Below are 23,622 nucleotides of genomic sequence, written 5' to 3'. Positions count from 1 at the left end.
TTACACTTTATTACAACTGTGCATCCATCATGATTGTTTTTAAAAAACAGTACATTGTTTAATGTTTGATATTAATATAAAATAAAATAAAAAAATGAAGTGTATTAAGATGAATGTTGTGCATAATTAGTTGTGAGTGTTTTAAACGAACAATGCTTTCTTAACAATTTAGTATTGTTATTGAGCGCTGCTGCTATAGCTGCTTTGGACTTAAACATGACCCTGAGCTTCCTTAAGTTTAAACAAGAAGTTAAGATAAAACTTTGAGCATTTCTGTCACACGCCAGTCCTTGGTTTCTATAACCGAGGCCCGGCACACTTACCTGCTCCTCGCTGACCGCCGTGCTCCGTCCGGCCACCCGGCATCTTCTTCTCGGGTCTGCACATGCACAGACCCAATCTTTCTGCCTCTCTCCCATTGGCTATTCAATTTTGGCTCCAAAGTTTAAAAAGCACTTCCTCCTGCAGCTCAGTGCCTGTTTATCAAGTTACCTGCTAGGTACTAGACGTGGCTCCATTTCTCCTGCTGTATACCAGTTGTCTGCAGAGCTGACGCTTCATCTCTCCTGCTGTAAACCAGTTGTCCGCAGAGCTGACTCTTAATCTGCTGTAACCTGTTTTCTGCAGAGCTGACACTTCATTGTGTACTTCGCCACTATCCCTGTGGTAACCAGTTGTCCGCAGAGCTGACGCTTCATCTCTCCTGCTGCAACCTGTTGTCTGCAGAGCTGACACTTCATCGGGTGCTTCGCCACTACCCCTGTGGTAACCAGTTGTCCGCAGAGCTGACGCTTCATCTCTCCTGCTGTAACCTGTTGTCTGCAGAGCTGACACTTCATTGTATACTTCGCCACTATCCCTGTGGTAACCAGTTGTCCGCAGAGCTGACACTTCATCTCTCCTGCTGTAACCTTTCATCTGTAGAGTTTCTCCTATCTACATTCCCCTATAGGTCTCGCCCGACACTTCCAGTAAGGGCCGTCACCAGCGGTGCGGATGCAGCTAAGACCAAACCACCTTGCGGTGGTCCCTGGTGAATACCGCCCGCCCGTTAGACTCCACGCCTTGCTGGAAGTAGTGCTAAACTAGGCAGATCTAGGATCCAATTCTTCTGAACCATGACAATTTCTTCTTAACTATCTGACAGATCCAGAGGTAAACAACTACTCTTCTTAAGTCAGAACTAATAACGCCTATTCTTCTTAAGTCAGTACGATCTCCACCCACTGTCCGCCCATTCCCCTCCCTTTCCCAACCCTTTTTTTCTTAAGTGTTGGGAGAACTTCTTAAGTGCAGTTAAGAATAATTTTTATCTTAACTTAAGAAATTCTTAGCTTACGCAATGGATTTTCCTTCTTAACCCCCTTTTTGGGCATGCTCAGAGAAGATTTTCGTAAGATCCGCAAAAAAACGGCAGTTAAGATCGGTAATGAATCAAGCCCTTTAAGTGCAATTTCCAAAATAATATACTGAAAAGTTGGCAATCCTGTGGGGCCCCAATCCTTGTGGGGCCCACAGGCAACTGCTCAGCATGCCCATGCATTAAGACAGTCCTGCATACTTACCCACTTTTAAAACCTCCCGAAGGGAAGGTCATGTGATAAGTGTATGAGGGGGCATGCTGTTCTGCATTGCATGCAACTATAGCCACAGATGAGTTTAATATTGTATCCACTAACTCTGTTTAGATGAAAGAAAAGCTTTGATCAAAACACACAAGGGAGCCATGAGTTAAAAGAAAATATCGTTTGTAAAAGTTGAAGGAGGGTACAACCTCAAAACACTGAAGCTATCTAAGGGGAGGGGGGGGTTAAACTTACAATCATCTAAAAAAAAACTATCTTTAATTTATCATGCTTTTAACAAGTGGGAAAAAAACACAGCAAATGCCTTTGGGACTGTTGTTCTATTTCTTAAAAATGTTACGAGTGAGATTTCACACCAAAAGCAGCCAAAACTTGTGCTAAATGAGAAATACTCCTAATATGTTATTATTCGGTTACCTAAGAAACTATCTTCTAAACAGAAGCCCTCATGAATACTCTGGAGAGGCTTCAGACACTTTCTACTCAGAACTACAATGTGTATATATGGTTTGGCAGCGTTTCATCATGCGGAAGATAAACTAGAATTTAGTGCCAGATTTCTATTACTGTTGACCTCGACCTTTGGCGATAGTCTGACTCCAGTTGTTCTCCATCCTCAAAAAAAAAAAAAAAAAAAACACGACAGCACCCATTTTTTTTTAATCATTTTTAACTTCTGTTTTTAACATGTCTAAAAGGATGCTTCATTTGAAATGTATTTGAGAAACATGTTCATTGTAGAATTCCTCTATTCTCCATCCAGTTTTTCAGTACATGAATTGTCCTCCGTAGAACATCCATCTTCATGCCAAAAACGAAGGAGTCTTCGCGAGAAGCATTCCGCTTCTGGTATCCAAAAAGCAAAACATAAATAGGACACATCCCACATGAAAAGCGTAGGGTTTGAAAAAAAAAAAAAGAAAAGAAAGTTTTCTTATAATCTAACATTTTTTTATAAGCAAAACAGAATGTTCCGGTTGATCTACAGCCAATTCTCTAGATGTGTCTTGTTTTACTCATTCAGCTTCACATCACAAAGACAAAAGTAACCAATAACTTCAAAATGCCTTCACTGAAAACAAATATCTCTGAGAACCTTATAAGGGAAGTTTTCTTGAAAATCGTGTTGTGTACTTCAAAAGCATGCCAAATAACACAAAACAATTAGCACATAAACTGTGCTTTAAAGAGGGTTGTTTTGTAAATACTTTAATCATAACAACTGCAATGTTGTGCCAAATACCAAGTATTAAAACAATAACATCAACGGGTTTAATATTGAACCAAGTAGTGACGAAAAGGAAAATTAAATATTTGGAGTAATATATGTATACTATGTATGTTGTATTAATGTATTAAATAGTATAAAGTGCAAGTAAGCAAAGATGTCAAATCCTCTAGTGTGAGACTGTCAGGATTTTAGCATGTCTGACACAGATGTCACTAAGAAGGGCGTAGGGTTATAGGACGGAAATGGGTGATCACCTGGTAAATGTGTATGAAGCTCTGATCTCTACAGGGGAAATTTAAAACGGCAATGGCTTGTAAAGACAAACTTGCCTTTTCAAGACATCGCTGCTTTAAATTTCCCCTGCAAAGCCGCCAAATCCAGAGACTTGCAGAAATCGGAGCTTCATACATTTAACCCTATCATCATCATCATCATCATCACCATTTATTTATATAGCGCCACTGATTCCGCTGTACAGAGAACTCATTCACATCAGTCCCTGCCCCATTGGAGCTTACAATCTAAATTCCCTAACATATACACAGACAGACAGAGAGAGACTAGGGTTAATTTTGATAGCAGCCAATTAACCTTCTAGTATGTTTTTGGAGTGTGGGAGGAAATCCCCAGGAGTTATATATGGGCCAATATGTCCAAATTTGACCAGTTTGAATTGTTGAACCGTGATTCACTTTTGCCAGTTTTCAAAGTTTAAGTGATTTTCGGGGAGCGGAATTGGTCATTTGCTATTCCGGAAATCAAGGAACGCCCCTAAAATGTCCATTTCCCCCTTTAACTTCATTTAACAGTGAACTCTTCATCATCATCATCATCATCTTCATTTATTTATACAGCGTCAACATATTCCGTAGCGCTTCACAATTGGGGACAAACATAGTAAACTAATAAACAAACTGGGTAAAACGGACAAAGAGGTGAGAAGGCCCTGCTTGCAGGCTTACAATCTATGGGACAATGAGAGTTTGATACATGAGGTTAAGTCTACATTTTGCATTTCGGCCCAGTCAGACTGCAAATGTAAAAGTGACTCATAAGCTAAATGATCCTGTCACACAACAATGTTGGTCAGGGGGTAGTTGTCTTGTGTGAAATTGTGTAACGGGTGATAATAGGGTAATGTATTGAGGTTAACAGGGTGGTTGAAGAATATTATAAGCTTGTCTGAAGAGGTGGGTTTTCAGAGAACGCTTGAAAGTTTGTATGACCAGAGGAGAGTCTTATTGTGCGAGGGAGAGAATTTCAGAGAGTGGGTGCAGCCCGAAAAAAGTCCTGTAGCCGGGAATGGGAGGATGTAATGAGGGTGAATGAGAAACGCAGATTTTGTGCCGAGTTGGGAGATATTTTGAGACAAGAGAGGAGATGTATGCTGGTGCAGCTTTGTTGATGGCCTTGTAGGTTAGTAAAAGTATTTTATATTGGATTCGGTAGAAAACAGGCAACCAGTGTAGAGACATACAGAGTGATTCAACAGCGGAATAACGATTTGGAAGGAAATAACGATTTGCAAGGAACTCTTGTTTTTGTATGGGTCCAAGAAACTAGGCACAATGCTTACTTATCCCAAGGGCCTGTTACAAGTCCCGCACAGTTCAAATTGAGGTGTGTGATGTCACCAAAGTGGGTCATGCTAACTAAATATATCTCAAGTGGGTTCTGCTGAAAAAATAAACAATTATGACAAAGAATTGTCATTTGCCGCTTAATATCTTATGAAATCCTTTTTCTTTTTTGTACTTGTAAATCTTCCACGGGGGTAAAATTAGGAGTCATTCGTTGCTGATTCCTTTCTTTTTTTGGGGGGATTATGTGACTGAGATTTCTGGTTACTGGTGTACTGACCGCACTGAGAACACCTTCACAATAGACTAGCACATGGGCAGGAAATTGTTTCCTTGGCAGTATTTGATCATTCTGACCAAGGCTCAAGCTTCTTCTGCCAATATTCCAGCGGATCATTATCAGCTGGAAGTACTATAGGGAAATTAATGTATGTTCTCACAATTTTCTGTTTAATGTGGCAGAATATGGTGGATCCTCATCCTAACATTCAAAAACCATCTGCATCATTTAATTTATTTGGATTGCAAAACCATTTCTCCTTCCCTATTTGGGAATTTTTGGGGTTATAAACTGCTTAGATAAATCTATAGACATGTGACATTATTCCTGTCTGCTGATTAGCTTATTTACGTTTCATGTACTGACTGACCTGATTCTCCAGTGGGCACTATTTAATCAGCAAAATTTTGCAGATTTGGTGAAAATGTACAAATCCCAGACAGTGAAGGTTTGATTCATATTCAGACGTAAGTCCCATTGGGTGCTGTATCTTGCGTTAAATTGCTTTGCGCATGCTCCCAAACCTTACTGCAGTGAATGCAAAATTCATGCAATTCATTTACAAAAACAAACGACATTTCAGGCTTTCTAATACCTGAAGAGGGGAAAAGGGACGGACACACACAAGCAATGTACAGTAACAGCGAGCCGAGGTCAAGGTCATGCACTGATGTCCGATTAAAGCTCTGGGCATTTCTTAGGCTTTTTAGCCTTATCACTTGCACTAGCTACAGTGCAGGGATAAGTGCCAGCTGATTGTGATGTCTACATGTATGCATTAAAACTATAAAAATGCATTTTATGTACAGTACTACGAAGTTCTCGATTTATGGATTTCATGTTGAAATAAAAACATTTATTTAAAAAAAATAAAATGTATTTTTATAAATGGTTATAGTATTAGTTGTTCATTTATTTATTTATTTATTTTTGCAAGGGGGACTTGACATTGCACATGTACATGGGCGTATCCTGCAGTATGTTCTGTCTGTCTGATAATGGAAAGTTTAATATAGCCAGAGTGTACTTATAGCTATATAGAAATAGAGATCCACTTGTACTTGAATACAGGCGTACGCGCTTGCAATTAACGTCTGATTTCTTTAAACGAAAATTGCGCTCACATTGTGTTCCAAGATGAATCAGGCTCTAAATCGCTAATTCTCCAAATTTGAATGAATTTCAGAATTGGCATCATTGATTTGCCTTTCTCTACTTCTTTTACCTCATGCTAACCATCAAAGTGGAAGAAAGTTTGGTGTGCCCTTATGTGTCGTCTTTTGTGACATCACCAAAAATAGCATTTGGGAAAAAACTTTAGAAAAAAAATAGAGCAATGTGCCCTACCTAGCCCTGTACACTCTGCATGAGATTACCAATGTTCTCTATGACAACACCTTGAAAAACATAATTGTCAGTCTAATTCTGTGGCTCTTTCACACAGGTAAAAATGTTCTGTGTGTTTTATGTCCTTAAGTTGACTGTGTGTCTGTGTATCATAGATAGTATATGGGATATTTAGAGTGCTTCACTAGGATCGCTGCAATATTTATTCTTGTTGTGACCACACACAAATCATACAATATACAGAGAAGAAAAATGAATCACAAGCAATACTCAGGCGCTTCCCATATTCACACAGACCAATAGAAAATTGATAAATAAAATAATACTTCAATTTTGAAGATGTATAAGATGCTGTTTCCAAATTCCACCAAAAGGTCCGTCACATGTAAAAGATATAAAAAATACACAAATAATAGTGGAACACTGCATTACACAAGGAAAAGTGACCCAAAACAATGTCCACAGTGTTAATCCGCCAACAAAAAAAACACCAACTTGTGAAAGTGCCTACATAGAGATCAGGTGGATGTGCAACCTTCCAATGCGATATCTCCCCTTTTGGTATTATGAGAAATGAGGGCTGTATTTAAGCTCGAATGAATTTAAAAGCTAAGGCTGAATCATTAAACTGTACTTAGTACTCTGGGGTTAATAGTTTAACTGAAGGGAGTCCGCCCATCTGATGTCATATGGGAGGACCAGGCATAGCACATAAATTAGATGGGCGGAGAGATAAGCAGTCTCTTGGCTTATGGACGTTGCTCACCCGCCCTTCCTGGTTGGATGATAAAAGGGTGTTGTTGGCAGGGGCGGGCTGGGCCGGGGGGCAGGGGGGCATCGGCCCCCCAAGCCGCTCACAATCACGTCTGTTAGGGCCGGCCGCCCCCCCCGGAAGTAATATAAATGTGATGCGGCCGCCTGTGCGGCGTGTGCCCCCCGGGCTGACGGACGTAAGCCCGCGCCTGGTTGTTGGTGGTTGTTAAAGATGCTGAAGTTGCCGGAAAATGCAATGCAGTCTTTCCCCCTATTTTTCCCTCTGTGCCTCTCTCCCCCTTTTTCACTCTGTGCTTCTCTTCCTCTTCTTTGTTACTCTGTGCCTCTATCCCGCTTCTTTATAGCACTGTCCCTTTCCTACCCTTGCCTCTCCGCTTCTTTACTTACCTATTGTTAGCGTCTTTCTTTTCTTTTCTTCTCTTCTGTCTTCTCTTCTGTCTTCATGCTTGGTCCTGTCTGCGGCGCTCCTCACTGACTGTCGGGCGTGGCTTGATGACGTCACGCCCGACAGTCAGTGTGAATGGAGAAGAGAGGAGAGACGCCGGCGCCGCGATCGCGTGAGTATGTTTTTTGTTTTGTTTTCTTCCAGCTGCCCAATGCCCCATTAAGGTAGATATGTGCGCCCGGGGTGTGTTGGTTGTCCCCCCATCTGCGGGTGTCCCATGGTTAATGCTGGGACACCCTGGTTTGCCTGGCGGATGTGGATGTGACCGCTCTTTTCTCCGCCACCAGACCTTCAAAATAAACTCTGTTAATTCTGCCACACTAAGGTGTTGTGTCATTTTTTTCAGGAATAGTTCAAATAAGGTTAAGAGGTTAAAGGAAGTAAAGATATCAGCCATTAAGCTTACTGTAGATCGTCTATCCATTATATAATAAAAGATATGAATAAAACTGACTCCACTCTACCACTAAAGCCGTCCCTCTGATCCACCCAATCATATTCCGATTTATTGTACCCTATGCCCCCTTTGACCTCCAAATATTGTGACTGTCTTACCAAAAATGGGACTGTTTTAGGGCATAATTTACTTGTATAGCTTTTTGCAAGAATACTGCAATGTCTAAACTCTGGTGGCCATATTTCTCGATCCATATGGTAATTTGCTATTGCTCATCATGACCATCGTTTTGGCTGGTAAATTTCTTTATAAGGCCTCATTGTTGCTGTGGGCGTTGCCTGAACAAGGTTTCGGTCCTGAGTCTTGTGACAGCAGCTTTATTGTAATCCCATTTGCAAATTCACTCTACAGTCTATGGCATCTGCCTGTTATATTGGGGATTGTACCTTGTACCTGGTCAGTTCCCTGATGAAAATACCTAAATGAACAAAGAAATAAATAAGTCAATATTTTTTTTTCTGTATGGGATACAAATTTGTAAGTAAATAAATATATAAAAATATATAAAAATATATATAAAAAAATATAAAAAATAATATAAAATAAAATTAAAAATACAGGAAAAAGATAAAATATATATATATCCTCTATTTTGAGTGACAAGCTGAATTATGTAAAAGTTGCGGTAACTATGACTCAGAAAGAGTTAATGCATGCACATTTTCAAATTATTTTCTATAGTTTGGTGACAAAGTTGGTGCAAATAACTACAGTTTTGCAGAACAATTCAATCACCTTCTTCCACTGCTTCCATGAATGTCTCCTATCCAAAAATAATTTTGAAAAGAAGCATCTGCATTAACTCACGTCCTTGTGTACACAATCCTTCTTTGTCCAGAAATACGTTTAGAAAATGCAATTAAAACTACAAATACACATTTAAACATTAATGTTTAAATGGCAATGTCACACTGGAAGAATGTACGACCGACTGTCTGAGAAGAAACATCTGATTTATAAATATAGAGCTTCTTATATGTCATGGCGAAAACCACAATAAAATAGTTATTATTCTTTATGGAAGCTTTCTAAACAGAATCTCAGACTAAGACAAATGAACTAATTTTAAGAGAATATATAGCATTTAAATGTTCCATGTATTAAACCGTGTTTATAGAAGCTGAAGCTAAAATGTGAGCTTAGGATAGATTAAAGTCCTTAGCACCAATAGTTTGTGTATATCACTTTCACTGTTGGCCAACGAATTACAAACTCAGGCTGGCAATTTGCAACTACAGTGTTAACAGTTTCTGTTTGTAAAATAATCTAAACATTTAGGCAAACTGTGCTGCAAATTTATCTTCAGCAGAGGAAAGTTCTCCGCTTTCAAAAACGATTCCTGTTTGTCTTCTCCTGCTAAAAATACACTGAACGTTCTAATAAAGTTTACAAAGTACAATATTGCTTTCAGTCGTTGTGATACGTAAATAGGGCTCACCCTCCTAGATGACCTCTTCCAACAGGTACAAAAGGCTCTGCTCCTAATCTTCCCACTTATTTTCCTATTGCAGTCACAGGGGATGAATACATCAAATGATGTTTCAAAACACCCTTCACATTAATGAATTCATTCTGCACTATTTGGTAGCAGAGCATTTTGTATCAGGTGGAAGGGGTCATGATGGAGGATCTAGAGGAGAAATTGGATTCATTTGTTAAACATATTAAAAATGGCTACAGCAATGTCTTGTTGTACAGAGACCTTTTTTTATTTCAAATGTACTACATTTTAAGCATACAGAGGTTATAATGACAAAAAGTAAGTTATGCTGATACAAGTAGTGATACATAAAGGTATAATTAACCTTTTGAATACATGATGAGATATAGGGGTATATTTACTAAACTGTGGGTTTGAAACAGTGGAGATGTTGTCTATAGCAACCAATCAAATTCTAATCATCATTTATTTAGTACACTCCACACAATGACAGCTAGAATCTGATTGGTTGCTATAGGCAACATCTCCACTTTTTCAAACCCACAGTTTAGTTAATATACCCCATGATCTCAAAGGAGTGAACAATGTGGGGGATGGAAAGGGGAAGAGGAGAGTAATAGACTTTAGGGGTAGATTTACTAAAATTGAAAAATAGTGGTGTTGTTCATAGCAACCAATCATATTCTAGCTATCATGTTCTAGAATGTACTAGATAATGATAACCATGCAGACCACTGATCTAGTACATTCTATAAAATGATAGCTAGAATCTGATTGGTTGCTATGAACAGCACCTCACAATCAGCAGGCATCCTACAAGCTATAACAAACATATCTGACAATAAAGCAGGAAGGGGTTGAGGCCGTAGGTGACTGCTCGGAGGGCCACATGTGGCCCCAGGGCCACCTGTTGCCACCACTGCCTTAGGCCATTAATGTTTCTCAGATCCCAAAGATAATTAGCACAATTATTATTCAATTAAACAAGTATAGACACTGCTTGTACAATGTTGTGTATAGTGCTTAAATGATGTAACAAATTCCTCCTAACAAGAAGTTTTCTTTCATAGATAAGACATAGAAATATGATCATGTACAAAAAAAAAACCTGGCAAAATTTTTATTAACAAAGAACAAGCAGTTATGCTGATTTAAAGCGTCTGTGTTAAATCTTATAATGTCAACAATCGTGCACGGTAGGCACCAAAAGCTTTTAAGCTGAAGTGGTTCATTTGACATGTCCAGCAGAGTTCTGAATGCAGAGATATAATTAACCACATGTTCTTTCTTATCAAAACAGTAGTGCAAAAACAGAAAAATACATTTTTTATGTCCATGCTTCAAAAGTTTTGTAAATGAAGCAAACAATGTCAAGACAGATTTATTTCAGACTTTGCAGTAAAGAAAAAAAAAATAACAAAAAGATCTCAAAAGTGTGGATTAATATTTGTAAACCATTATATCTATCTTGGATGGTAACCCGGGATTATGTGTCCTCAGATAAGATGCAGCTCTAGACTACTACTGCAATGTGGACAGTTTCTGATCCAGGAAACAGATTCTCATATAAACATCACATTTAGACCGCTGCAGATTATAATTTGTTTAAACAGGAGTTGTATGAAATAGGACAGGAAGCTGAATTCATCCCCACAGGATGGTTATGGCAGTAGCCAGAGTCCAGACGTTCACTGAACATCATAAACATTTTCTATCATAACTATCTCAAGTGATGTAAATCAATTTTACTTAAGTTAGGTCAAAGTGAATTTACAATACATCATGAAGATATCTTCCTGTCTGACAGAGCTTTAAATACAAGACAGTCCCGTTTATCTAGATGAATGAGCGATGATATTTTCCATCTTGTGTCTTATAAATCTTGGTTTGTTTATTTAACGCTGAGACCTCAGTTGGCAAAACCTTATAGATGATGGAATGGTACCACTCTGTGTCCATTCTAAATCCCAAGCCTTTCCGGCTTTATACACACACATGCTGTCACACATCGGGGTCTTAGACACACTTACCATGTCAGCCACAGGTATATCGTAGCTATCCAGGTCTCTCCGGGTCGCCAGCAGCAGTCTTGAGCACCACTTCTCCATTTGTAGACAAACACCTACTTTTTGTTATGCTGCATGGGTGCGGTCCTCTTGGATTCAGTCAGGTGATCTTTCCAGCCCAACCAAATTTCAACATCTATGATCATATGATCTGTGCAACCAACAGGTATTAAGAACACCCTATTTAAACCTGCTCCTGAGATCTTCTCATTGCCAGAAAGAAAAAAAGTTCCCCCCCCCCCCCATAAAATTAATTTATCAGGATGTTCTGAATGTATACTGTACATAAAATGCATTTTTACAGTTGCTCCTGACAAACACATGCATACATACGTGACCATCATCACTAGTAATTGGCACTTACACCTGGGGGTAAATGTATTAACCTCCGGTTTCTTCAACTCCCGCGAGTTCGGCGTCTTCGGCGCTTAAATTTAAAGCAGCTGTCACATGCCGGGTTCCCGCTGTGTCCCCCCCGGGACCTGGCGTGTGCGCTTCCAGTGTTCTCCTGCCCCGTTCCCTGACAAACTTCATTACCTGATCAGTGGCGGCAGTCCTATCTCCTCCAGCGCTGTCTTCCGGCGGTCGGCAGATCTGCGCATGCGCAGAGGCTCCATGTCCTTTTCATGCCTTCTGCTGCCCTTTATTGGCTGTCCTGGTTAGTACAGCCCTATATCTTGTCCTTCTACCCTAGTTTCAGGGCTGGTTCTTTCAGTCAGTCCCTGACCTTAGTACTGGAAACAGCTCCTGTGATTTTTGCTATTCTCCTGGGAAGTTCTTACCCTGAGTTTTGTATACCGGCTTCTCCAAGCTTCCAAGCTGCGATCTCTCCGGGAAAACCTCCTCTAAGTGGCTACGCTGCATTATTACCACTACCACTTCCGAGTGACATTGTACCTATTAACCACTATCAGTGGCAATGCGGCAGACCATTCTGAATATCCTCTCCTAGTGACATTTTCCTGCTCATCTCTTCTCCGGTTGTCCGTAGCAACGGTCAGCTCTCCAGAGGCCCCACCTCGTTTGTACCTCCCATGAGCTCTATCTACGCTCTTTCTCTCGTGGTTCACTGAGAACTTCCCTTGGGGGCCGCGACCTACAAGTGGAAGCCGCAAAGTCCATATTCCCTTGCGGGAATCACTGGTGAACACCTTTCGCTTGTTAGACTCTGCGCCCCTAGCTGAAGTCACGCTAATCCCTGTTGAACTACTAGGATCCAATTATCCTTCATTGGTATTGTGACAGCGGCACTGCCTTGTAAAGGGAAACTTCCCTTTACAAGGCAGCACCGCTTTAAATTTAAGCGCCGAAGACGCCGAACTCATGGGAGTTGAAGAAACCGAAGGTTAATACATATACCCCCTGATCTTTAGCTGGTGCAAATGATACAACATTAAAACATATACCTTGGAGATCCCCAAGTCTTGAATCGGACATTCATGCGTGCATTCGAGCTTGGCACGCCCTTATTGCACATTGACTACGTGCATACGCCCAGTCCACTCCCTGCTTCACCCATGAAATCGTAGGCTGTAGTAAGTGTCCTTTGCGCTCTAAGATGAATTGGATGTTGCTGCGTTCACTGGGCAACCACAGACCAATTTTGAGCAAAACACGGCATTTGCCATTTACGATCCTTAAAGAATCAGGAAACATACTACTGATGTTACTAAATTGTTACTGAATTGAAGTGTCCCAGCAGCCTTTGGCCTATTCATACCAAAAAGAAGGGACATTGGAAACTCAAAGTTCCCAACCTTATTAGTTCAAATACTCAAGCCAGCATATATAAATCAATTTATGATTTGAAGAATATAAAAACAGTTGGGCGATGGGTTCAAATAATTGATGTAAGAAAACACGATAAGCCTGGTCATATCTATTTATATTGTTGTATTTAATACTAAGATCATAGGAACCTTTTTCTTTCGGAGGGGCAGCTTACGGTATGGTTTGATATATCTTATCTCTCATAATCCCTTGTTTTTAGAATATTAATAGTTCTACAATTTTGGGGAGTGTTACACACAATGGGCCTTAGTCACTAAGGAGAGCAAGGCAAAAAAGGAGTAAGTCTGATTCTAGACAAAACCATGTTACGATGCAAGGGGTGCAAATTAGTTTATTATTTTGCAGATAAAGAAAATGCTGCCTTGTTTGTCATATAGCACACAAATACGTGATAACTTTATTTTTACAATGAAATGTAAAGTTGATCTAGCACATGCCCTACCCCAAATATTAATCCCCCTCCAATGCAACATAGTTTTGCTGAGGTGCAAAGTTACTTCTTTTTTTTGCTTTGCTCTCCTTAATGACTCAGGCCCAACATCTTCAGTCGTAGTCTGCCTAATAAAACCTGAAATTGTGAAGATTGTATCGCCATAACTTCACAGAACTCAAAACGGACTGTTCTGCCACCAGACTCGATTTGCGTGACAGTCATTTTTTATGTTCATTTTTCTGTTTGTTAAGATGTATGTATCTTGTATGATGATGCATCAAGTTCCGCTTTTACCAATACTGTCTGTACATATAAGTCAATGTACATATTGACAATAAACAGGTCACACCTAGTTCACAGAAGCACACAGCCCTGGGGCCATGGGTTTGATTCCAACCAGAGCCCTCTCTGTGTGAGTTTTTATGCTCTTCCAATGTTTGCTTGGGTTTCCTCTGGGTGCTCCGGTTACCTCCCACACTTGAAAGGCATACTGGTAGGTTAAAAAAGGTATACTTGTATGCCACAATCTGATTAAATTAAAGTACTTATGCTGCACAGACTCTTTGGAATGTGTTTGTTATTCATATTTATATATATATATATATATATATATATATATATATATATATATATATATATTTATATATATTATTATTTATTATACCGTGGCAAGAAAAAGTATGTGAACCCTTTGGAATTACTTGTTCATAAATTGATCATAAATTGATCATAAAATGTGATCTGATCAGGAATAGACAAACACAATCTGCTTAAACTAATAACACACCATCAATTATACATTTTGATGTCATTATTGAGCGCACCGTGTAAACTTTCCCAGCGCAAGTATATGAACCCTTGGATTTGAAAACTGGTTGACCCATATTTGGCATCAATAACATCACCTAAGCATTTCCTGCAGCTGGAGGAATTTCGGATCATTCCTCATTACAAAACTATTTCAGTTTAGCAATATTCTTGGGATGTCTGGTGTGAAGCTCTTTCTTAAGCTCATGCCACAACATCTCAAAAAGGTTGAGGTCACGACTCTGACTGGGTTACTCCAAAAGTCTAACTTTCTTCTGTTGAAGGAAGAAAGAAGGAGAGTGCGATGTATAGTAGACTTAGTATCATTAGCCACTAAAAGAGACATCTTAGAGATCACTCAATTCAAAATATTATTGAAGTATTTCTGCACATTTATATACTGAACTCCCTCTGAGAGCCTTCTGTGACTGTTTATATTCTTATTAAGCAAGCAATATGACAGCTTCCATTAGCATATATTTATAAAAGAGTTCCAATTTGCATGTATAACCACCAAGCAGGTAAGGAGAAATCTCCATCCAACAAATGACCCCTTTACAGCCCTTCAAGAAGCTATATGCAATAAGCCATGCCTGGACAACCTGTTGCTCTCCAGGTTTTGTGAAACTACATGCCCTAGCATGCTTTGCCAGCCAATAAACAGCAAAACAGCACGTACGCACAGGTCTTGTAATAATCAGCCACCGAAAGGAGTGCTGCCCATCTTTGCCACAGTTAATTAAACTCTCTTATGGTATAGACACTTAGGGCTAGATTTGCTAAACTGCCTGTTTGAAAAAGTGGAGATGTTGCCTATAGCAACCAATCAGATTCTAGTTATCATATATTTGGTGCATTCTACAAAATGATAGCTAGAATCTGATTGGTTGCTATAGGCAACAGCTCCACTTTTTCAAACCCGCAGCTTAGTAAATATACCCCTTAAACTAAAGTACCCTAGCTGTTTAGTTGCAACTAAATCAAGCCATGATAATATATATAATTTATGGTTCTTATAACACTCTCATGTTTTACATCTATTATTTGTATATCAGCTTCCGATGGGACTGCTTTTCACCTTCTTGAGTCATGTTAATTTTTGATAATTCAATCATGTTAGTGTTTCTATATGGATTTGTGCAAATGCCAAAGGTCTCTAGGCAACAGTTTGTTGGGTATGTCTAAATAAGTCTAAATAATCAAAGATATAAGATTGTTTTGAGATGGTCATGTCATTAACAGAGTCGGATTAACAATAGGGCTAAAGGGGCTACAGTCCAGGGGCCTCGGGCAGCTGGGGGGCCCGCCGGCACTCATTGGGTCGGGGGCGTCCCCGCCCCCGGCTCCGACTGTCACCTGTTCAAGGGATATGGCAGGCAGCTTACAGCAAATGTTATGCTGTTAGCTGCCTGCTGTCACTGTAGGACTTACGCGACTGTGCCGCTTAAGTCCTACAGGGAGTGGAACAACGGAAGGAGGTGAGCTCACGGGGAAGGGGGACCTCATGACTGGGGAGGCCTTATGGGGGGGGGCCCTCACAGTACCCTTAGCCCGGGGGCCTCCCTTCCCTTAATCCGGCCCTGGTCATTAATCTTGTCAAAGGTGGCCTACACACCATATATATAATTCCAGTTAAACACTGTATTGCTTTTCAAGCACATGAGTTTATGATTTTTTTTCCTAGTAACACGTGTAGTTTGCATGCATTGCGTAGTCACTGGCCAGATTTGTTTTTGCTTACTTTACCGCCATGAACAAAGGTCATTGGCTAGCATTCATTAAAAATGTATTTTAGATTTTATATAGCTGAACCACGTGTGACATTCATTGTTCTCTAATTTGGGTTTCAACCACCATTTCCCAGCAACTTTTGTGTGTTCTAAACTGATTGATCTTACCAAAAATTTATTACATTAACATGGTTTCGTTTTACAGTGGTTTTACGCTGTCTTGTGTTTTATACCTTCGTTGCAGCAAAAGCACATTTTCCTTAGTCAAGATGAATGCTTTTTTACACCAGTTGGAAATAGCATCATGTCGATGACATTGTACAGTAGCAGCTCCATTACTAATAAGCACCTACAATTATACCTTTGAATAAACTCTATATTAGTGCTTGTGGTATATTAAAGGATATCTCTTGCTGTGTGGTGTAACTTAATCTGTGCTTCATGCAGTAAGGAGCTTTCATGATCTATACAGTGGTGTTATTAAACTTGAGTTATATATTCTGATCTGCAGTGGAAAACTATGACCCTGTATAACATATCTTCCCATTGTTTATAACTGAAAGAAAATCAACATTCTCCAATCGTGGTTCACACAGTGGGAATCACTTCTTTTGAGCCAAACGCAATTTATACAACTGCAAGGGACAATAAAACATGAACTTAACAATGTTTTCTTACCTAAAAATAATACAGAGTCTGTAAAGTTCCAGAGCTTATTATTATAGCGTAAAAGACAGTAATTCAAAAGCCGAGGCGCCTTTCAGGAGTTGCTGGATCCTCTCCAAGAGCACCTGCATCTATATTCTAGAGTGGAAAATGTGCTGTATCTGTAATAATGCAATATATTGTATGTATTGTATTGATAGAAATAAAAAAATTACTGACAACTCCGCAATGTGGGTGGCACTGAAGATTGGCAAGTGATGCAACTTACTGCAATACCTTTTTGATGGATTAAAATGAAGACATCTGGTTTAGTGAACATTCCTTGCGGTAGAGTTTTTACGGTAGCCAGTGTGGAAAATGGTCTGTGAGAAGCAGCTTTGATGGTATATTAAGTCTTATTTTAAGTGGACAATATTGAACTTGTCAAATGTTGTATGATGTGATGCAGTAATTTCTTCTTTTTAGTTTTCTTCTTCTTCTTCTTCTTCTGGATTACCCATAAGTCAGTTCTCCTTTAGTAGTAGTTTATTGGAATATTGTCTCTAAAGAGTGTCACTCTTTTAATTATTTAAGTGAAGCTATTTCAATAGCACTTCTCAATCAGAAGATTGTATCCTACACTGAGGAGTCCAGATAAAGATGAAAGAGTTCTCTATAGATGTAAGTATCACCAAAAAGACAGTTGTCTGCGCTTATCCTTTACACTGCATACCTGTCTGTGTCTAGCAAAATGAAAACATGAGGTATTAGTTCATATTTTGACCAAAAGATTTAAGCCTGCATCCAAACGTCAAGGGCACCTCATTATATGCAGGTCCTACACTGACCTATATGCTTTAAACACCATTAAAATGCAGATAAAATCAGATGCACTCACCTCCCAGATATAGGGGTTTACATCTAGCAAAGGCTGGCTTGTGAGCCACACCCAAATGTGCCTTATATAGGCTTAATGGACAGCTGCTATGACAAAAAGGCAATATTTTGAATCAAAACCAGAGAAAAACAAGCCCGCGCTCGGTATATCCCAGATTATATATGGTACCAGCCGCTTGGCAATAAGCCCGCGCTCTGTATATCCCATATTGTAAGCATCACTGCCTGGATACCTATAGATGTAGGTATCACCACCTGGGGGTAAATGTATCAAAGTGCGAGTTTGCCAGCGTGTTTAAATCGCGGCAAGTCGCGGGTGTTTACCCGTGATTTTTGGAAAAAAAAATGGAAATGTATCAAGCTGCGATTTTGAGAGTCATGTTCAAAATCGCTGGTCATCTCTGGCGATTTTGAGCGATGTAAACACTCATGAGTTTAGCTAACTCTCCTGTGTTTGGCAAACTCGCCTGTGTTGTAACAGTGAGTTGTCAACACATCACTGTTACACTGCCCTGGCAGTGTTAAAAAGTTAAAGAATAGATAAAAGTTTTTTTAAAAAAAAGCGTGGGGTCCCCCTGCTATTTATGCTTAACCCTAGTGCTGCCTGACTAGTGCTGGTCCCGTGAAAATTGGGGAAAAATTTTGCGTGGGGTCCCCCCGATTTTCACTTTACCAGCACTAGGCAAACTAGCCAGGGTTGGCGGCACTATAGCAGTGGGACGCGCGGCAGGGGTCCCCCTGCCATAATGACTAACCAACCCTAGGCTGTTCAGCGCTGGGCTGGATTCCCTAGGGAGTGGGGTCCGCCGAAAAAAATGAGCGGGGCCCCCCCCTAGAAAGAACCAGCCCAGTGCTGATAGCACTAGGGCTCTTACTACTACCCCTGGGCTGTGGGTAGTAGGGTAATACGGCGAGAAAGTATAAAAAAAACAAACTGACACCAATTTTTTTTGTGGAACTACAAGTCCCAGCCAGCCAGGTTGCCAAAAACAGTGTGACCATGCTGTTGCTTGTATAACTACAAGCACCAGCATACCCACGGCAGCCAGGGCATGTTGGCACTTGAAGAACCACAAGTGCCAACATGCCCTGACATCCTTGGCTTGCTGGGCCCTGTAGTTCCACAAAGAAAAAAGTTTACAAAACCACAAGTCCCTCATAAACACCACATATATTTATTAAAAATAAAACCCCACAATAAATACACTACCCACCCTCTTTTTTACCACATCTATTTAATAAAAATAAAAAAAACCAAATACTTACCAATGCTGTCTTCTTTCTTCTTACCAAGGTCCTGGCTTGCCCCAGTCCCTTAATATTTATACTTCCATCTTGACGGCTTGCCCCAGTCCCAGCCATTTTATACCTCCATAAACGATTGTTGAAAAGCAGGAACACTTCGCCCAGAAGGGGCCCATATTTGTAAGATCCCGACTCTGTGTACTTGCTTGCAGAAAAATAAAAAAAGTCTTGAGACGCCGCAAACACCTCCTACCTAGTAGGAGGTCCGTATCGCAATGGGCTTACGTTGTTTGCGTAAGTTCAAAGTACAGTATTATGTGATTTTCCCGCACTAGTCAGGCAGCACTAGGGTTAAGCATAAATAGTGGGGGGACCTCACGCTTTTTTTTTAAAAAAAACTTTTATCTATTCTTTAACTTTTTAACACTCCCAGGGCAGTGTAACAGTGATGTGTTGATACAACACGCTGCTATCAAGCAGCGTGTTGTATCTGGCGTGTTTAGAAGCAAACTCTCCTGAGTTTGCTAACTCGCAGCTTCATACATTGGAGACTTGTATAGCTGCAGTGGCAAACAGTGGTGAGTTTGATCTCTGGCGATTTTGCAAGTAGCGATTTTGACAGAAGCAGAACTCTGACGATTTTGTATGAAAACTCAGCTTCATACATCGGCGAGTTTCAACTCTCCCGAGAAAATCGCTGGAGTTGCAAACTCGCAGTTTGATACATTTACCCCCTGGTCTTGTAAATTGCACCCAGAATGTAATAATCTATGTATGTTTGTATGAGATATACAAGTTGAATATGTCAACTTCTTTTCGAATAGAAAAAATCTTCCAGCATCTGTGGTCTCACACCTCTATATTACTGTTGATGGATCCCACTGATTCCACCATCCCTCACATAATCACTCTGTTTACAATAATGCACAAGATTGAAAAGGTTAATGACTCCCACAAGAGAAGATCATTAATCTCTGACAATACTCTGTCTGCTGAGACAATCTGATTAGATATCCTGTGAACAGTCCAGCCATCTGATTGGCCAAATGTTGCTCTATCCAACTGATAGTTATGCCTCTGGCTCAGACCCTAGTCAAACACAAAATTAAAATAGGGCTATGATTTGTGCACACTATTTATGGTACACTGAATAGGAAAAGAAAGCATCAAAACAGTACTTTTCATAATCCATCATTGGGGAGACTGCTGTACCAATTTGTAACCAGTTGAATGGGCCACTTAAAATGTGTTATCTATAGTTACTAGCCCCATAAGGAAGCTATAGAGATAGCATATCTGTTATGAGTGGTAGCAGCAGTGACATGACTTCCTTCTCCACAGACATGCTACATTAACACTGTTCAGGCAAGCTTTTTATTACAGTTTTCCTGCATGTACAGTTCACAACATTTTGCCACTATAGGCCAACACTTGAGAGAAAAACAAGTTATAATATAAATGCCTAGTGGCGTGTGTTAGTCTGTCTGTGTGTGTGTGTGTGTGGAAAAAATAAAACCAAGCTGCAGCGCCACCTGCTGGGCGGAGTTATACACTGACCTACTAAATTCTTAGTGTGTGTGGAAAACAAGATTCAGAAAGGGCTGAAATTTGGTATACTAAGATGTTTTTAATTTGTTAATTTAATTTGTTAATTGTTAAAAGTGTTTATAAAGATTTTAAAAATATATATATATATTTCTTGAAGGAGAAGTGACAGTTGGGAGTGGTTGGTGGTTGCCGGGGGTGACAGTGGGGAGTGGTTAGTGGTTGCCGGGGGTGACAGAGTGAGAGGAGTGTGATACTCAGGACCGCTGAGAGAGATCCCTGTGTCTGGATAGACATCTGGATAGATGTGGCGATGAAAATGAAGGATGAGGTGAGGGAGAAGAATGATGAGGTGGTGACATGTGGACAAAACCACGTTAAAAAAGGGCGCTTACGTCGGGAAGTAACGCTCTTCCCCTGAGGAGGCCTGGGCTATGGCCCAAATGCATGACAAGAACCTTTTTAACACCTTAAGTAGCTTGATTTGACTAGAATGCATGAGTATCATGCACGGGTTAACTTGTACTAACATATGTTCGGATTCCTGGGGATCACTTCCTAGCACTTTGCGCAAGCGAACATTTCCAGGCTCTCATTGACAGCTCACTAACATAATCAAAGAGCATCTGACAGGACAGCGGTACTTTTAAGGGGACTCCTCTTCACTACAACCTTTGCAAGGTAATTGTGTTCTCAGTTTCCTGCCTACAGGTATACTACTTTGTTTCAGTCATCCTGTGTATAGACCCTGCCTGATTTGTGATCAAGTCTATTGGATTAACCTTCTGGCACCCTGCTTATTGCATCCAGCTATTTTGTGCATTGACCGTACGTGACTTTTAACAATGTCTATTGGATTAACACTCTGGCACCCTGTTTGTTACGTCCAGTCTCTCTATGTACTAACTCTGCCTGTCCTTTCTTGACTATGTCCTCCTGATTACCCCCTGGCACTCTGATTTACGCCCAACCTCTCTGAGTTACAGATAGCAGCTTGGCTGCACTACTCTTGAATCTTGTATTACATACTGTGCTATTTTCCTAGATTTAACACAAGGATACATCCAGACCCTTGTGACTGTTTTAGTTTAGAAACAGCGCTCAGAACCAGCTACCAGCCATTGGGATCCAACTAACAAATACCAGGTACCTAATCTTTTGTTTCCATGACATTATCTTCCCAAGGAATCTATATAACATTATCATGTTTCCTATACATATGTGCAGAAAATCATACACCAATTATTGTATACAGGGTCCAATCTTTGCTATATTTTATAAAAAAGTTATACTATTAAATATAACTCCTTACTAAAAGTGTTTTTTTAACAAAGGGCAATAAAACAAATTAGCATTAGCCCAAAGACTATTACTTACACACCAGAAAAAATCATGTAAATAATAGCTTTAGCATCTCCCTTTGTTCCCATATGATAAAAGAATGATTTAATCTAAATCCCTTCAAAGCCCTCAAATCCATTCCAAAGCCCTCAACAACACCCATTCATATATCTCAAATCTTATTTTGAAATGCTCTGGCCCTCTTCAATCAATCTCTGATTTGCATCTCATCTCTAACAAAACACCAATTACTCATGCTTACAAGAGTACTCCCGCTCTGCTACCCACTTACGGAATTACCTACCTCTCCCGATCACACTCTCCCACAGCCTCACAGCCTTCAAATCTTTAAACACTCCTGGAAATCACTTTCTTAATTAGAGCTTACCCTACTCCCACCTATACTGCTCACACTAATGCACCATCACAATCTCCACTCTGACCCACTCCCTCCTTTTGTCTCATTTGTATACTTTTTCTATTAATTTGTTATTAAAAGTTCTCACATGAGCAGGACTCTCATTACCATTTGATGTTTTTCATATATGTCAGGGGTGGCCAACCAATCAGAGACTAAGAGCCAAAAACTACCTATAGATACCGTAAAGAGCCAACTTTACTTGTATATGTGTGTATATACATATACATAGTATAAGTACACACATACAGTGAAAATATAAAATAATTACCAAATCTGCATAGCTATACACTGCGCAGCTCTTACCTCTCTGCTGTATCCAGTGAGGGAAGATTCCATGGGTGACTTATAGTCTATTCATATTAGCTCATGCTGCTACTGCATCCACATTCGCTGTGGAGAGAACTATTGAAGTAGCACATAAAAACTCATAAATGGCCAACAAGCCCTTCAGACCTCTTCACATGCCCTTTACATACCCAGATCTCCCCAGTTGCAATCACATCTTTCTGCCATTAAACCTAACCAAATCATCATCACCATTTATTTATATAGAGCCACTAATTACACAGCCAAATAATGCAACCAAATGGCCCTTGCATGCCAATGAGACCTCCCAACATGCCATCAGACCTCCCCACATGCCCCTTACATGCCCATCAGATTTCCCCACATGCCATCAGACCTCCCTACATGCTCTTTATAAGCCCATCAGCTCCCCACATGCCACATGATCATTTCACAATCTTTTTATATGCCCATCAGACCTCCAAGCATGCCATCAGCATCCCCAGATGCCCCTTACATGTCCATCACACATCCACACATGTCATCATATTTCACCACATGCCCCTCATATGTCCATCAGCATTCCCACATGCCACAAGATACATGCTCCTTATATGATATCAGACCTCCCCATATTCCATCAGACATCCCCAGATGCCCAGCAGTCTTCCCATATTCCATCCGATCTCCCCAAATGTTATCAAATATTCCAACATGCCCCTTACATGCCCATCAGATTTTCCCACATGCCCCTAATACGTCCATAAGCATCCCCACATGCCAGAAGATCACCCCACTTATCCCTTATATGATCTCCGACATCCCCACATGCCATCAGACCACTGCACATGCCCATCAAACCTCCCCACAAGCCACTAGACCTCCCCACATGCCCATTAGCGTTCCCATATTCCATCAGATCTCCCCAAATGTCATCAAGTCTCCCAACATGCCCCTTACATGCCCATCAGAACTTCAAACATGCAACCAGCCTCCCCAGATGCCCCTTGCATGCCCATCAGACCTCTCCACATGCCATTAGATGTCACCAAATGCCCTTTACAAGCCCATCAGCATCCCCACATGCCACATAATCCCCCGACATGCCCCTTATATGCCATAAGACCTCTCCACGTGCCTTATCAGACCTTCCTATATGAACCTCAATGCCATCAGACCTCTCACATGCTATTAGATCTCCCCAGATGCCCATCAGCCTTCCCACATGAAACCTTACTTACCTGTCACACCATCCACACAGAGGAAGGAGGCAGA

The 23,622-nt window shown here is 40.4% G+C and overlaps 1 long non-coding RNA gene across 4 annotated transcripts in view; it reads right to left on the bottom strand.

Annotated features, from left to right (window-relative positions):
* Nucleotides 1–6,507: 6,507 nt before the first annotated feature.
* LOC142143511 (uncharacterized) overlaps nucleotides 6,508–23,622 on the bottom strand; it is a 44,748-nt gene continuing 27,633 nt past the window's right edge. For 3 of the 4 annotated variants that reach the window (XR_012689540.1, XR_012689542.1, XR_012689541.1), the window contains one exon: nucleotides 6,508–8,118. This is a non-coding gene — a long non-coding RNA (uncharacterized LOC142143511). The remainder of the gene's footprint in view (nucleotides 8,119–23,622) is intronic. The other variant, XR_012689543.1, reaches the window with a different exon arrangement.

This window comes from Mixophyes fleayi, chromosome 3 (genome assembly GCF_038048845.1).
Source record: "Mixophyes fleayi isolate aMixFle1 chromosome 3, aMixFle1.hap1, whole genome shotgun sequence".
Taxonomy (NCBI): domain Eukaryota; kingdom Metazoa; phylum Chordata; class Amphibia; order Anura; family Limnodynastidae; genus Mixophyes; species Mixophyes fleayi.
Note: the sequence above shows the minus strand (reverse complement) of the source record. Positions and strands in the feature narration are given on the sequence as shown.